We start from the raw sequence: 14,528 nt of genomic DNA, 5'->3' as shown, positions 1-14,528 counted from the left end.
TATAACTCCTCTCCCCTTTAAGAGGGGGGGTTTCCATACAAATTTCCTCATAACTCGAGAACTAATCAAGCAAATGGAACCAAATTTGGCATGTGAAGGTTTTCGAGGGCAAGAAAATTTTCTATGTTGAATTAGGACCCCTCCTCACTTTAAGAGGGGGGGCTCCTGTACAAATGAAATACAAATTTCCTTATAACTCGAGAGCTAATCCAGCAAATGGAACCAAATTTGGCATGTAGGTGTTTTTGGAGGCAAGAATGTTTTCTATGATGAATAAGAACCTCTCCCCACTTTAGGAGGGGGGGCTCCTATACAAATGAAATACAAATTTCCTCATAACTCGAGAACTAATCAAGCAAATAGAACCAAATTTGGCATGTGGGTGTTTTCGGTGACAAGAATTTATTCTATGGTAAATTGAGACCCCTCCCTCTTTATAAGGGGAATTGTAACTCCTCTCCCCTTTAAGAGGGGGGGCTTCCATACAAATTTCCTCATAACTCGAGAACTAATCAAGCAAATGGAACCAACTTTGGCATGTGAAGGTTTTCGAGGGCAAGAAAATTTTCTACGGTGAATTAGGACCCCTCCCCACTCTAAGAGGGGGGGCTCCTGTACAAATGAAATACAAATTTCCTCATAACTCGAGAACTAATCAAGCAAATAGAACCAAATTTGGCATGTGGGTGTTTTCGGTGACAAGAATTTATTCTATGGTAAATTGAGACCCCTCCCTCTTTATAAGGGGAATTATAACTCCTCTCCCCTTTAAGAGGGGGGACTTCTATACAAATTTCCTCATAACTCGAGAACTAATCAAGCAAATGCAACCAAATTTGGCATGTGAAGGTTTTCGAGAGCAAGAAAATTTTCTATGGTGAATTAGGACCCCTCCCCACTTTAAGAGGAGGGGTTCCTGTACAAATGAAATACAAATTTCCTCATAACTCGAGAACTAATCAAGCGAATTGAACCAAATTTGGCATGAGTGTGTTTTTGGAGACAATTTTTTTTTCAATGATGAATTGGGACCCCTCCCCACTTTAGGAGGGGGGGTCCTATACAAACGAAATACAAATTTCCTCATAACTCGGGAACTAATCCAGCAAATGGAACCAAATTTGGCGTGTAGGCGTTTTTGAAGGCAAGAATTTTTTCTGTGATGAATTAGGACCTCTTCCCACATTAGGAGGGGGGGCTCCAATACAAATGAAATACAAATTTCCCCATAACTCGAGAACTAATCAAGCAAATAGAACCAATTTCGGCATGTGGAGGTTTTTGGAGGCAAAAATATTTTCTACGGTGAATTAGGATCTTTCCACACTTCAAGAGGGGGGGCTTCTACACAAATGAAATACAAATTTCCTCATAATTCGAGAACTAATCAAGCAAATGGAACCATATTTAGCATGTGGGTGTTTTTGGAGGCAACCATTTTTCCCATTATGAATTAGGACTTCTTACCTTTTTAGGAGGGGGGGGGGGGGGGCTCCCATTCAAACGAAATACAAATTTGCTCATAACTTTAGAACTAATCAAGCAAATGGAACCAAATTTGGCATGTGAGAGTTTTAGATGGCAGAATTTTTTTTCTGTGGTGTATTACGACCCCTTTCCCTTTTAAGAGGGTGGGCTCCCATACAAATGAAATACAAATTTCCTTATAATTTGAGTACTAATCAAGCAAATGGAACCAAATTTAGCATGTAGGAGATTTTTGAGTCTTGAATTTATTTTATGATAGTTAGAGACCTCTCACCCCTGTGGTAGGGGGATATGGACTCTCATACAAATAAAACAGAAATTTTTGCGAAACTCAAAAACTAATCCAACTCGAGAAATTCGAGACTCTTCCATAAAACATTAATAAATAACAAGACCACAAAAACTATCTATAGTAACACTAGATCATTCAGGACGAGCCGGTCGCGAGTGTTGCCGGCGACCCGCCGTCGGAAGCGCCGCCCACTGGGGGGCTTGCAAAACTCGAGAAGTGACAAAGATCATCCGAGATTCATGATTTATGTACAACACAGGTTAATTTGTGGCAATACGAAGTTTGTCGGGTCAGCTAGTAATAAATAAATGAGTAAAATAGGCACAAAATATACATGCGTTTAAAGGAGTCATTCTAAAGGCCCAGACACAATGCATACGGATTTGACTACGTTGCGGAAATTTGTTGGGAATTTCCAAGGCAAAGTATTGAAAACGTGTCAAATCAATTAAAAGTGAACCTACATTACATTATATCTAAATAACCAACAAAACAGATCTGCGATGTGTTGCAAAAGCTTGAGATCCTATCTTGACAGTCATACTACTATTTCCCGCAAAATATTAAAAATCGTTTTTTTTAACTTTTACTTTTCGACCGGGGACTTCTCATGTTCGTTTTGCGATTTTCTGAGGAAAAATATTACGGATTCTATATTGGATTGTTATTGTCAAATCGTTTGAGATAACAAACCAATAATCAAGTTATGATTAGTAGTTCAATTGGGCCATTACAAATATTTTATAAAGTTTTTGTCCTTCCGGTGTTCGGCCACTGCAAAAAAAACATGTGTGTTAAGCATTTTTATTTAAAGTTTAAACGTGAAAACCGAATCTATTCTTGCTTATAATATATACGTTATTATTTTCAATGCAAAAATCTACGAAAAAAGACAAAAACGAAGAAAAAATTTTTTGGACGATTTTCGGAAATTCGATTGTTCGAATTTCCATTTCTTTTTCGTGCTAGAAGCGTTAACTGAACTCGTACAATCATTTTTCAAGTTTTTTAGACTGTAGAGCCCACAGACAATTAATTTATAAAAAAAATTTTGACTTATATCCTACAAATTATTTTTTTTGCTCCCCGATTTTTCAAGCCAATTTCGAAGGGGGGCGGGTGGCAAAAACTTCAAAAATGATTTGCAATGGCCTTATTATTATCATTTTACCACATTTAGTAGTGGTATGGATATAATTTATCAATCAAATACATCACGGGTTTGGAGGTAAGTACAAGTTGTAATTGCCTGATATAGCAAAACATATTCTGAATAATGTGTTTGCAAATAAATCCCGTTTGATCCTATTTTTAAATTCTAATATTTTCAAACATTTTCAAACAAACATTCGTAATAGTTGAAAAATTCTACTGTTATTTATTCTCGCTGTTTGATAATTATAAAAAAAATATTCGCTCCTTTTTTCATAAAGGAAACTCCTCCTTTTCTTCCAAAAACGTACCTTCCAATCCTGAAATGCGGAAAATAGTCCCTTTACCAAGGAGAAACATTGGTCAACACCCCTTTTTTCGTCATTTTCTTTCACTTTAAGAAACCTTACTTCTCTAACATGACATCATCTATCAGCATTACTGCCGTGTACACTTCTGCATCTATCTCCTATTTTCGGCACCAGTGAAATCAACACGTCCAAAACAACACGCCACAGAAATACAGCAACCTCCTTCTGGTTCCATTCCGAGAAAAGAACACCGTTTCCCGCCAAATGCGTTCGTGTCCGCCGCCGCGGTCGGTCGGTAGCGCAACAATTCGACTCGAAACATCATGCCACGCAACACGACCGTCACACCATCAAACAATTGGCTATCCGTATAGGCCCATCTGTACACGATGCTCGCACACCAGCACAACCAGTTCGGTTTGGTTCGGCTGTGCATCCGACCATCCGGTCGTGTTGTACGTACCTCAACAAGTTGAAACGTGTGTTGTGTGTTGTGTATGAACACAACTTGTGTTCTATTGCTGGCCATCGTTTCAGGAAGCGCACTTCATCGTAATCAGTTTGCATTCAGCAATCGTACCAAGTGGACGTGTTTTAGCTTAGCTCCTCCGGTTTCAGGAAACAAACTAACGTGCTTTGCGAGAGTGAAATTGTTGTTTGGTCTTTGTTTTCTTCGGTCGGTTTTGTTTACTGCACCATCGCACCGTGCGCGGATCGGATGGCGTGTTTGTGATTGCGTGTTTCGGTTCGAGTGTCGTGCCGCTACTGTATACCAGCTACTGTAGGTGGAAAAACCGAATGTTTTTTCCCGTGCGAATGACAAAGTTTGGCAAGAAAGGACAACGTTTGTCGGTGGTTTTACGGAAGAACCGCAAAAAAGTGCCCGACTGTGAAAAAGTAGATAATAATTTTGGATAAAACAATTTGAGCAAGAGACTGATAACTTTTTTTCGGTGCTAAAGAACTGAATTTGAAAGACTGTGAAAAACAATGGCAGTTGCATTCTACATTCCCTCGGTGGACGAGGAAGAAATTAAGCCTAATCAGGCCTATCAGCAACAGCAACAGCCGCAGCAGCAACAACAACAATCGGGTGCGAGTCCGAACGTGTCGCAACAAGTTTGTTCCGGCGAATTTAGAGAACAACAGCAACACCTGCTGCTGCTCTTTCACGAGATCCTGCTCGCCTACGCCAGTGAAGGTGAGTTATAGTGTACAATATATTTTACTTGCTTGTTCAGCATATATTTTCCTTGTGAAGAAATTTAGCTTTTGACATGAGATGTAGACGAAATCCGGATTGAATTGAACCGGAGTAGCAAATTTTATTTGTTTGCAAAGCTATTTTTTTTGAAATAATTTTTTAATATCAAATCAAATTTATAACTTTATCAGTTTTTTTTTAAATTGACCTAAGTGTTGTGCAAACTGAATCTTGGAATTCGTTTTACTACCAATTACTAATAGTAAAAATATTTCTAGAGTATAGGTAGAAAACATTTACTTAAAATGAAAAAAATTATATCATACTCATTTGCCTTGAACAAAGAGATTCGAATAATTACACAACATGGTGAAAACATTGCATCATGGCTTGAATGGTCTCGTGCGAGACACCGCATTGATTAATATCAATATTAAGTACTCGATTTGCATTTGATTTAATTATTTTTATCATAAAGTTTACCAAATTTTAATTCAAACTTGTATTGTAGTTTTAAATGAAACCTGTTTTCAAATGTTAAAAATAATTTTAATATGAGACATGCATGGGCAATCTAAGCTGTTCTAAATTGCTACGTTTCAAACAACATGTCTAACAAAGTATCGTTTTTCCCTCTTCCAACAGCCATCCTGGCACAGCGGGCCACAACCTTGGCCAATCCTTCGCCGTGTTTGCTTTGCAAAAAGCTATACTATCTATTTCGTCGAATCTACTGACCGGCGCGTTATCGACCCGTTACCACCGCCGATAACAAGAACAACAGTAATAACGTTAGCCAAAAACGTGCCAGGATTATTGATAAAACGTTTGCCACCAACTCTACTACTGATACTATTACTACTACTACTGCTACTACTACTACTAATACTACTACGAATACTACTACGTCAAATACTGCTGTCAGGACTAAGCGCGTGCCGTGCAGCGACGGGTGCAGCCACAGCAGCAGCAACAGCAGGCGAATGAGAGAAACTAGGTCAAGGACTGAACGTGGTGCATTTACAACCACCAACAGAAGTACTGTTAGCTGTAAGCGTCGTAAATGGAACGAGTTGTGAATTTTGGTGCTACCGGCGAGAGGTATGTTGTGCAACTGGGGAAGCCCCCTTACGTTCCCACCGACTTGGTGGAGTGCTGAGAGCAGTACGGTAAAGCTAACTGATCCCTTTGTTTGCATTTCATTCGTTTCGTTCTGACAGATTGTGCAACGGTGACTCATGTAACCCACGAAACAGGGATGCATCGATTTCGGCAAGTCTCCCGGCTCAAATATTGATTTTGGTCAGAAGCGAGTTGGTCTGGTTTGGGAGATGGTGGACCACCGGAGCTGGACCCTTTGTTTGGATCCGGTCCGGTCCACAAAGGGACGAAGGCTGTTTAGGATGGTGAGTAACTGCTAATTTCGGCCACCCTCCTGTATCTTAATATTTTTCTTTTTCATTTCAAATTTCATCCAACCAGGTTTCACAATAGCATTGTACTGTAGATTTTTTTGCGGAAAAACTTTGGATCAAGCTGGCTTAGTCCAGTCGTATTATAGCAATCAACTCCCTTTTATACAAAAATGAAAAATCCTGTACATAAAAAGCAGTTACTCTCCTCGTGTATCGATATACTGTGTAAGTTAACGAGATAGCTGTGAATAACCAAAGCATCTGATCAAAAGACAAACTACAAAACGACACAAAGTTTTTACATCTTTACCCCCCATTAAGTGTAAGTGTAGGCTTAGCACTCCATATATTTGTCTGAAAATTGTTAGATTGTTAAGAAAAGCGTATTGTGACACTATCTTTACTATCGAGATTAGACTTAAGGCAAACCCCCCGAGGCGGAAAGCAACAAAAACAAAACAAAGTAAAAGCGCAATGTGATATTGAACTTCTTTTTTCTTAATTTTTAAATGTGACATTTCTATTCTAACCGAATCGAATCGATTTAAAAAAGAACGAAAGCAAGGAACAGAAGAGAATAAGGCAACGTGTACTGGCGGCAGCCGCTAGATTACTGAAAGGAAGAGATAGAGATTCTGTACATATTTATTTTAAAAATTGACAAAAAAGAAAGAGTTACTTAGTGAGGTGGGCGGACTTCGCCGCTGACAAAACCATTAGCAAGGTAAGGTTTCTGAGTATTTTTTTGTAGTCTATTTGATGGAAATTTAGTAGAACAGTAGTGTGTAAAAAAAAGTATAGCATCCATAAGTGGAAAACATTTGAAAAAATACAAAAAAGTCTACAATCAAATTTAATTATATTTACTTCAACTAAATGTCGTAGTGTAAGATTTTTGCTATCTATTCAGTAAGTGTATCATAATTTTTACGAATCAAAACATGTAATGCTTTGTACATAAAGGGCCCAAATCCATTCAGTTTGGTTCAAAGTTGCATTTTTGCAGCGAGTGGATCGCTGTTTTGTTAGACCAAAAAGTGGAATCAGGAAAAACTCTAAAAAATCTTAATTTACTTAATTTTACTTTAATTTAATCGATTACAAAAATTATGTCATCATCTAGTTTAATTCTGTACCCTCGAATTACCATTATTGATTGGATGTAATAATTTTGTTGGTTATCATTGACAAATGAAAAGAGGATGATTTTGAATAAATCAAAACAGAAATGGTTTCGATAAAACAGATTATATGGCATTAATTGCTATGATCTCTTTATTCTTTATACGATGACAATCCGTTGCCTATGCAAGTCGGGTATTAAATCTTGCCTTCGATTTCGTGAGTTTACAAACAGAGGATTCAATTTTCTTTTCAGCTCTTTTGTTCCAGGTTTCTCTAAATTTGTATCTATAATGAAAGTCATTTTTGGTATTTATATGAGATACGAGCAACTCGACTGAGTCGACCGCTAAAAAACTGGTGACTCAACTGTCAGTAGGTGACGTCTCAGTTTGCTTTTCCTTCGTACATTGAGCCGCTAGGCTATCCGTTCCCAGTAACCAACACTCGATAGTGACTGAATCGAGCCGAGTTGCTCATGATTTACATAATAGGGCCTTATAAAAATAAAAGTTAGCAGTCATTAATTAGAATTTTAAACAGTCGCTTCTATTCTACATACCGATCGGAGCCGGATCCGATCAGAAATGGCACTTCGATCAGAATACATCATATGCTATAACACACGTCGATCGGGACGTTTCTGATCGGAACGAGCCCGATCGGAATGCAGAATCGAGGCGAGTATTGTTGCTTAAAATGAAAACTTAGGGGTTTATTCTGCGAGGCGAGTGACGTGAAAAGGCAAGTTCCGCTGTGCTGCCACTCGTGTTTACTTCAGTGTTCTACGAATTGACTGATATGCGGTTCGTCTAACGAAAGATTCGTCTTAAAATGTCATTTGTTACGACTCGATTAACGGGAAACTAGCAGTCATTAACTTTTCGTCGGAAAGCCTAATTTCAGAAGCAGTTTTTGGGATCAAAAGCGGGATTCTGTTTTTAAAAAAGGTAAATACTGCATTCTTTTTGTCAATCTGAACACAGCGAACATAATTTCATTAACAGAATTTTTGTTTCAAACAAAAAAACTGCTTTTGAAATTGGCAGAATTGTTGACGACTTATTTCACCTTAATGCCGACCAAAACACGAATGGCAGTAATTTAAAATTTACCGTGTTGCGTTCGAAAAGGTACCGCTTACTCTGACTTGGACCTTGACATGGACTTGGACTTGGACTTGGACTTTTGTTATAAAATAACGAGTCTTTTAGATAGTAACAAAACTTTAGGTGTTATTCTAATGAAAAATATCAAAATATACATAAAAATACAACATTTTTAGCTCATTCTATTCAAGTGATTAAAATAGGCGATCCCTGCTTAATCAGTTCATTACCCTACTTCTCCACTGCAATGGCATCTTGCCAAATCAGGCCAAAACTTTACAGGCCCATTGTGACGGACATTGTTGTTTTCCAGACACTACTACTAGTACCTACATTTTGGAATCCATAGTCTTGTTTATCACCTGGTAAAACCTAACCTGTTTTTGTCCGCAGATGCCAATATCATCTTCATGTACATTTCGAGGTCCATGGGGATGCATCCTTCGTAGTTCGTAAGAATCTTACATTACTGTACATCTTATTTGACCTTTTGCCACTAGATTCTGCCTCAGTGTCTAGTTTGGTTGCTTACTGGCCCGAAACGTTCGAAAACCCTTCTGGTAGACGAATCTTTCTTATGGTACTTTGACCGACATTGAACTTCTTGGCTAGTCTGACAGCCTTTATTTCCACTGCGACGCTTGCTATGATCCTGTCGATTGATACTATCCCGCCCTAGTAGCACAGTTGTTACAAACTAGTTGTGGTAACCGATTAATGACTAATTTCAATCATAAATAGGTTGTGGCAACCAGAAATGACAAAAGTGTGATACTAGGGCGCTCACGGAAATGTATCGGCATGTGGCACACGGTAGTCAATTTCCAAGACTTTGTGGTTTTTGAACCTGTCCGCATCGGATTTTTGAAGCGGGTGTCCAAAATTAATTTTCGGTTCATTTCAAACATTTCAAAATAAACTGCTATAAAAACATTCTAGATCCGACCACTAGGAGAGCTTGTACCTTAGCACAGTGAGTCCAGATATTAAATGACTCGAGTTTTTGTCCTCGGTACAAGTGATAAATGGTAATAACGCCGACTTACCTGCTGGATTGTGCACCTTTTGACGAAATTTGGACTTGGACTTGGACTTGGATTTGCACTTGGACTTGGACTTGGACTTGGACTTGGACTTGGACTTGGACTTGGACTTGGACTTGGACTTGAACTGGGACTGGGACTTGGACTTGGACTTGGACTTGGACTTGAACTTGAACTTGAACTTGAACTGGGACTGGGACTGGGACTGGGACTGGGACTGGGACTGGGACTGGGACTGGGACTGGGACTGGGACTGGGACTGGGACTGGGACTGGGACTGGGACTGGGACTGGGACTGGGACTGGGACTGGGACTGGGACTGGGACTGGGACTGGGACTGGGACTGGGACTGGGACTGGGACTGGGACTGGGACTGGGACTGGGACTGGGACTGGGACTGGGACTGGGACTGGGACTGGGACTGGGACTGGGACTGGGACTGGGACTGGGACTGGGACTGGGACTGGGACTGGGACTGGGACTGGGACTGGGACTGGGACTGGGACTGGGACTGGGACTGGGACTGGGACTGGGACTGGGACTGGGACTGGGACTGGGACTGGGACTGGGACTGGGACTGGGACTGGGACTGGGACTGGGACTGGGACTGGGACTGGGACTGGGACTGGGACTGGGACTGGGACTGGGACTGGGACTGGGACTGGGACTGGGACTGGGACTGGGACTGGGACTGGGACTGGGACTGGGACTGGGACTGGGACTGGGACTGGGACTGGGACTGGGACTGGGACTGGGACTGGGACTGGGACTGGGACTGGGACTGGGACTGGGACTGGGACTGGGACTGGGACTGGGACTGGGACTGGGACTGGGACTGGGACTGGGACTGGGACTGGGACTGGGACTGGGACTGGGACTGGGACTGGGACTGGGACTGGGACTGGGACTGGGACTGGGACTGGGACTGGGACTGGGACTGGGACTGGGACTGGGACTGGGACTGGGACTGGGACTGGGACTGGGACTGGGACTGGGACTGGGACTGGGACTGGGACTGGGACTGGGACTGGGACTGGGACTGGGACTGGGACTGGGACTTGGACTTGGACTTGGACTTGGACTTGGACTTGGACTTGGACTTGGACTTGGACTTGGACTTGGACTTGGACTTGGACTTGGACTTGGACTTGGACTTGGACTTGGACTTGGACTTGGACTTGGACTTGGACTTGGACTTGGACTTGGACTTGGACTTGGACTTGGACTTGGACTTGAACTTGGTTGGCCTTGCATTCGGACTTGGTCTTGAACTTGGACTTGCACTTGGGCTAAATTCTACAAGAAACTGCCACGAGCTGAAATATGTTTCTTATTTATTTCTTATGCGGCATCTTATGTCGAGAAGAAACAGAGGGCTAAGCAGCGGAGGAGGCTGGTTAACGCCATGATTGATTTGTGACAGAGTGGCGGCACTGTAGCTTTCGAGAATACTAGCTCGTCAGTGTGGAGTGCAGAAAGAGTTGAGTCACGATACAGGAAACCGCCTTGCGATTGCTTCCACATTGTGTCAAGCAGGAGCGTTGGCGTCTAATGGCCTAGAAACGCAGACCGAGTCAGTGGTTCGATATGGGCTAACAAATTTTTACTTACCCCGAGTGCAATTTTGGAAACCCCGTACCCCGCAACCGCACGTAGGACCAGGACTGTTGTTGAACGCCGACAGGAAAGGCGCGACTATGGCGGTGGAGTCAGGAGTTTCCATAATGCTAGAATCGGTGCATCCCGGTAGCTGAAGATAGGTCGAAAATTGCATGGGTATTTGTATCCAGATGGATCCCATTAACGTCAGATTTCGGTAGGCTAGAAGCGCAGTGGGGGTCAGTGGTGTGTTGAGAACTATCAAATTTGTACTTGCCATGAGAGCAATTTCGGGAGCCCGTTCCTCAAAGCCGCACTTAAGACCAGGACGACTATTGAATGCTGGCAGGAAATGCGCGACTACGGCGGGGGGTCAGGTGTTTCCAAAATGATAGAATCGGTGCGTAAATGTGGAGCTAAAGCAGAATCGGGAACTGTATGGTCCGTTGTACCTAGGCAGACTCGATTTGCGAACCGCAAGTAGGGTCCGGTTCGATGCAAAAATCGAACGATTGAGTGGTAGGCAGAACCTAATAACTTTTGGAACTGGAGTTGTCAAATATTTAACCAAACTAATTTTGTAGGAGAGAAAGTTCATTGCATTTAAGACGGCATCCTTTTTCAGTAAAGGAATCACCTTGACAGGATCCTCACACAGTAAGCAGTCCTTAACCAACTCTATAACAGCCTCGGACTTTACGCTAGGGTGGAATCGAGACATGTAAAGCCAAAACAGCTCCTTTAGGGGTGGGACAGTCGGTACAGCCACAGATTTGGTGGACTTGGTATCGATGAGGGGCGGCAAATTAGTCTTCACACACTCTTCATGGTGTCAGTGAAGGTTCTTTTAATACGATTTTAAAAGATGGTGGCGTCGTTGCTGTCTCGGCGACCTTCTAGTAAAGCTGCAGCATTTGTTCACTGTTGACCGAAAAGGCTTCTTTAAGCTCACTAATGGCTTCACGGTGGTTTTCTTCAATCGTTGAAACAGCTGGGCTTACTGACATGACCGCTTTGAAGCGAGTTACTGTCATAAGTTTTACACATTCATCACACATCCAAAGCAGGGTTTTCCTCGCACGTAGAACTTTCCGCAAGGCCGCATTCGTTTTAACACACCTAGCATGGACGATTTGGTTGTAGAAACAACACATTGGTCACAGATATTTTCCATTGTTACGGACAGCAGCAGTCTACTCGAACAGACAGTCTTTTAACGTTTGCGTTCCGTTGGCGGTCTTTGTGGACTTGGAATCTTTTGAACTTCGTGGATTTCTAAGACTTCCTCGACTTCTTGCACTTCCTAGACTTTTTGGGCTTCTTGCTCTTCTTGAATGCTCCGAATTTCTCCTAGTTCTTGGACTTTTCGGATTACTTGAACTTGGTGTACTTCTTATACTTCCTGGCCTTCTTGGACTTTGTGAACTTTTCGGACTTCTTGGACTTTTTGGACTACTTGGACTACTTAGACTTGTTCTTTGCGAACTTTTTGGAATCTTTTAAACTTCCTGGAGTTCTTGGGCTTCTTAGATTTCTTGGATTTGTTGGATTTCTTAGACTTTCTGGACTTTTTGGATTACTTGGACTTCTTGGACTTTCTGAACTTCCCATTCCTAGACTTTCTTATCGTTTTGGACTTCTTTGTCTTATTGGATTTTTCTCATAGCTCTTCGACTTTTGGGATTACTTGGACTTGGCGGACTTTTTAGGCTTCTTGGTCTTCTTGGCTTCTTGGTCTTCTTGAACTTCTTGGACTTTGTGAACTCTTTGAACTTCTTGGACATCTTGGTCTTTGTGACCTTCTTGGAATCTTTTGAACTTTTTGGACTTTTTGGGCTTCTTGAACTTCTTGGACTTTCTTGATGTTTTGGACTTTTTGGTCTTCTTGAACGTTTTGAATTTCACGTAATTTCTGGCCATCTGGGACTTCTTGGACTAGTAGGACTTGCTGGACTTTTTAGATTTCTTGCTGTTCTTGGACTTCTTGCAATTTTTTTTAATTTTTTGGACTTCCTGGGCTTCGTGGACTTTCTGGATTTTTTGAACTTTTCAGACTACTTGCACTTGTAGGACATCTTGGACTTCGTGGACGTGAACGTGAACGTGGTCTTCGTAGACGTAGACGTAAAATATTTTTTTGACGTAGGACTACGTCTTACGGCAAGTTTTGAGATAGGGTGTCATTCCAAAAAATCGAAAAATACGAGCGTCGCGAAAAATGATAGGTTTTGAGCGCTAATAGCTCAGCGGTTTTCCGATCGATTTTCAATATTCTTACACCAATCGATCGGAAAATCTTCTAAGATTTGACCCAAATGAAAAAAAGTATGGATTCTTGACGTTGAACTATTGGAAAATTGAAAATAATGAACCTTTGTTTTACCAGAATTCTTGCTTCGTGATTGGTTGTTGGAAATGACGTCACCAAAGTAGAAACGCGTTTTCACGCTTCGGTTTATTATAATTCAGACAATTTTCAATAGATTTCTAAGATATTTACACCAATTGATCGGAAAATCGATTTGGTCGATTTGGAATCGATCGAAATATTGAAAATACAGAAAACTATTGATTTTCAATGCGCGTCATTGAAAAATTCAATTGGGTCCTAAAATTTGTGATAAAAAGATGATTTTTTTAGAAGGAACGATAAAGCTTCCCATTATGACTACCAGAGTATAGTTTTTTCTTTTTTAAAAAGATGCAGAGCACTAAAAAATTAAAAAACAAAAATATTGTAATTTATTCTCCCTTGACATTAGAGATCTTCCTTGACATAACGACAAAAACACGTTTCTGGCAACAATGATAACTTTTTCTCACTGGCAACTCTGGTTTGACATTAGAGCAGCTGATCGTTTTGACAGTTACAGCTTCGCAGTTGTCTCTTGTGCTTGTCTGCGTTTTGCTGGTCGTGAGGAAGTGGAACATCAAATTTGTACTAGTTATCGGATAAAAGCTTTGATTCGGGCAATGTATTCCAATCCATCGATTCACGGTGCTAGACTTTGTCCAAATCTAGTTTGCGCTAAGAATGACTAAACGATGTCAAACTGATGGCCAACAGTATAATCTCGGTACAATCGACCCCGCAGAACAGTATGAAAAAAAAAAACGCCAACCGAAACTGGCACCGTATTATCAATCAGATTGGTATGTTCTGCTACTCCGATGTGAATCAGCAGTAGGGCGAACGGCAGACCAAAAATTTCTGCGCGTTTCTAACCAAACACGGTCGCATCTCGATGGCGGGTGTTGCATCCGAAAACTGAAGCCATCCACGCTGTGACCAAGTGCAGTCACTACGCTTATTGCTGATTTTGACAAAGGCCTTAATTAAACTGAGATGACCGGAACCGGAAAATGAGCTGTAAACTCAGAAAATGTTTTAGGTCGCGATTGCCAAGCCATTTCCTGACTTTGCAACTTTTGACTTTTTGACACACTATCACATGAGCGTGAAGGTAAACAAAAAGTTTTCCGTGACATTTCAAGACATACTATGGTTTCTTTTTATAATTCGTGTTGTCTAGACACCGCTTGACACAACCATGCACAACTATAGTTTGTCTATATAAGGTTGCCCAAATGTTTATTTTTTGTTAAAAATTTCACAAAATTAAAAAAAAAAGGTTTTTAACGGCAATAGCCTAAAAATATAAAATTAAATATTAAAATATGTGTTCCTAACCCTAACCTCATCGTTTCAAGCTAAAAACGACATAGGGCTTTAGGACCCAATTATTTTCATATTTTTGCCTTCCCTCGTCAGTGCTTCCCTAGCACGGATGAC

The 14,528-nt window shown here is 41.2% G+C and overlaps 1 long non-coding RNA gene across 1 annotated transcript; it reads left to right on the top strand.

The window, feature by feature from the left end:
- The first annotated feature begins 3,845 nt into the window (after positions 1 to 3,845).
- Positions 3,846 to 7,059, top strand: LOC128745169 (uncharacterized). Its single transcript, XR_008412527.1, has 4 exons — positions 3,846 to 4,444; positions 5,093 to 5,548; positions 5,668 to 5,853; positions 5,930 to 7,059. It is a non-coding gene; the product is annotated as an uncharacterized LOC128745169 (long non-coding RNA).
- Positions 7,060 to 14,528: the final 7,469 nt, after the last annotated feature.

Source organism: Sabethes cyaneus, chromosome 1 (genome assembly GCF_943734655.1).
Source record: "Sabethes cyaneus chromosome 1, idSabCyanKW18_F2, whole genome shotgun sequence".
NCBI classification, from domain to species: Eukaryota; Metazoa; Arthropoda; class Insecta; order Diptera; family Culicidae; genus Sabethes; species Sabethes cyaneus.
This window is presented reverse-complemented; position numbering and strand designations above follow the sequence as displayed.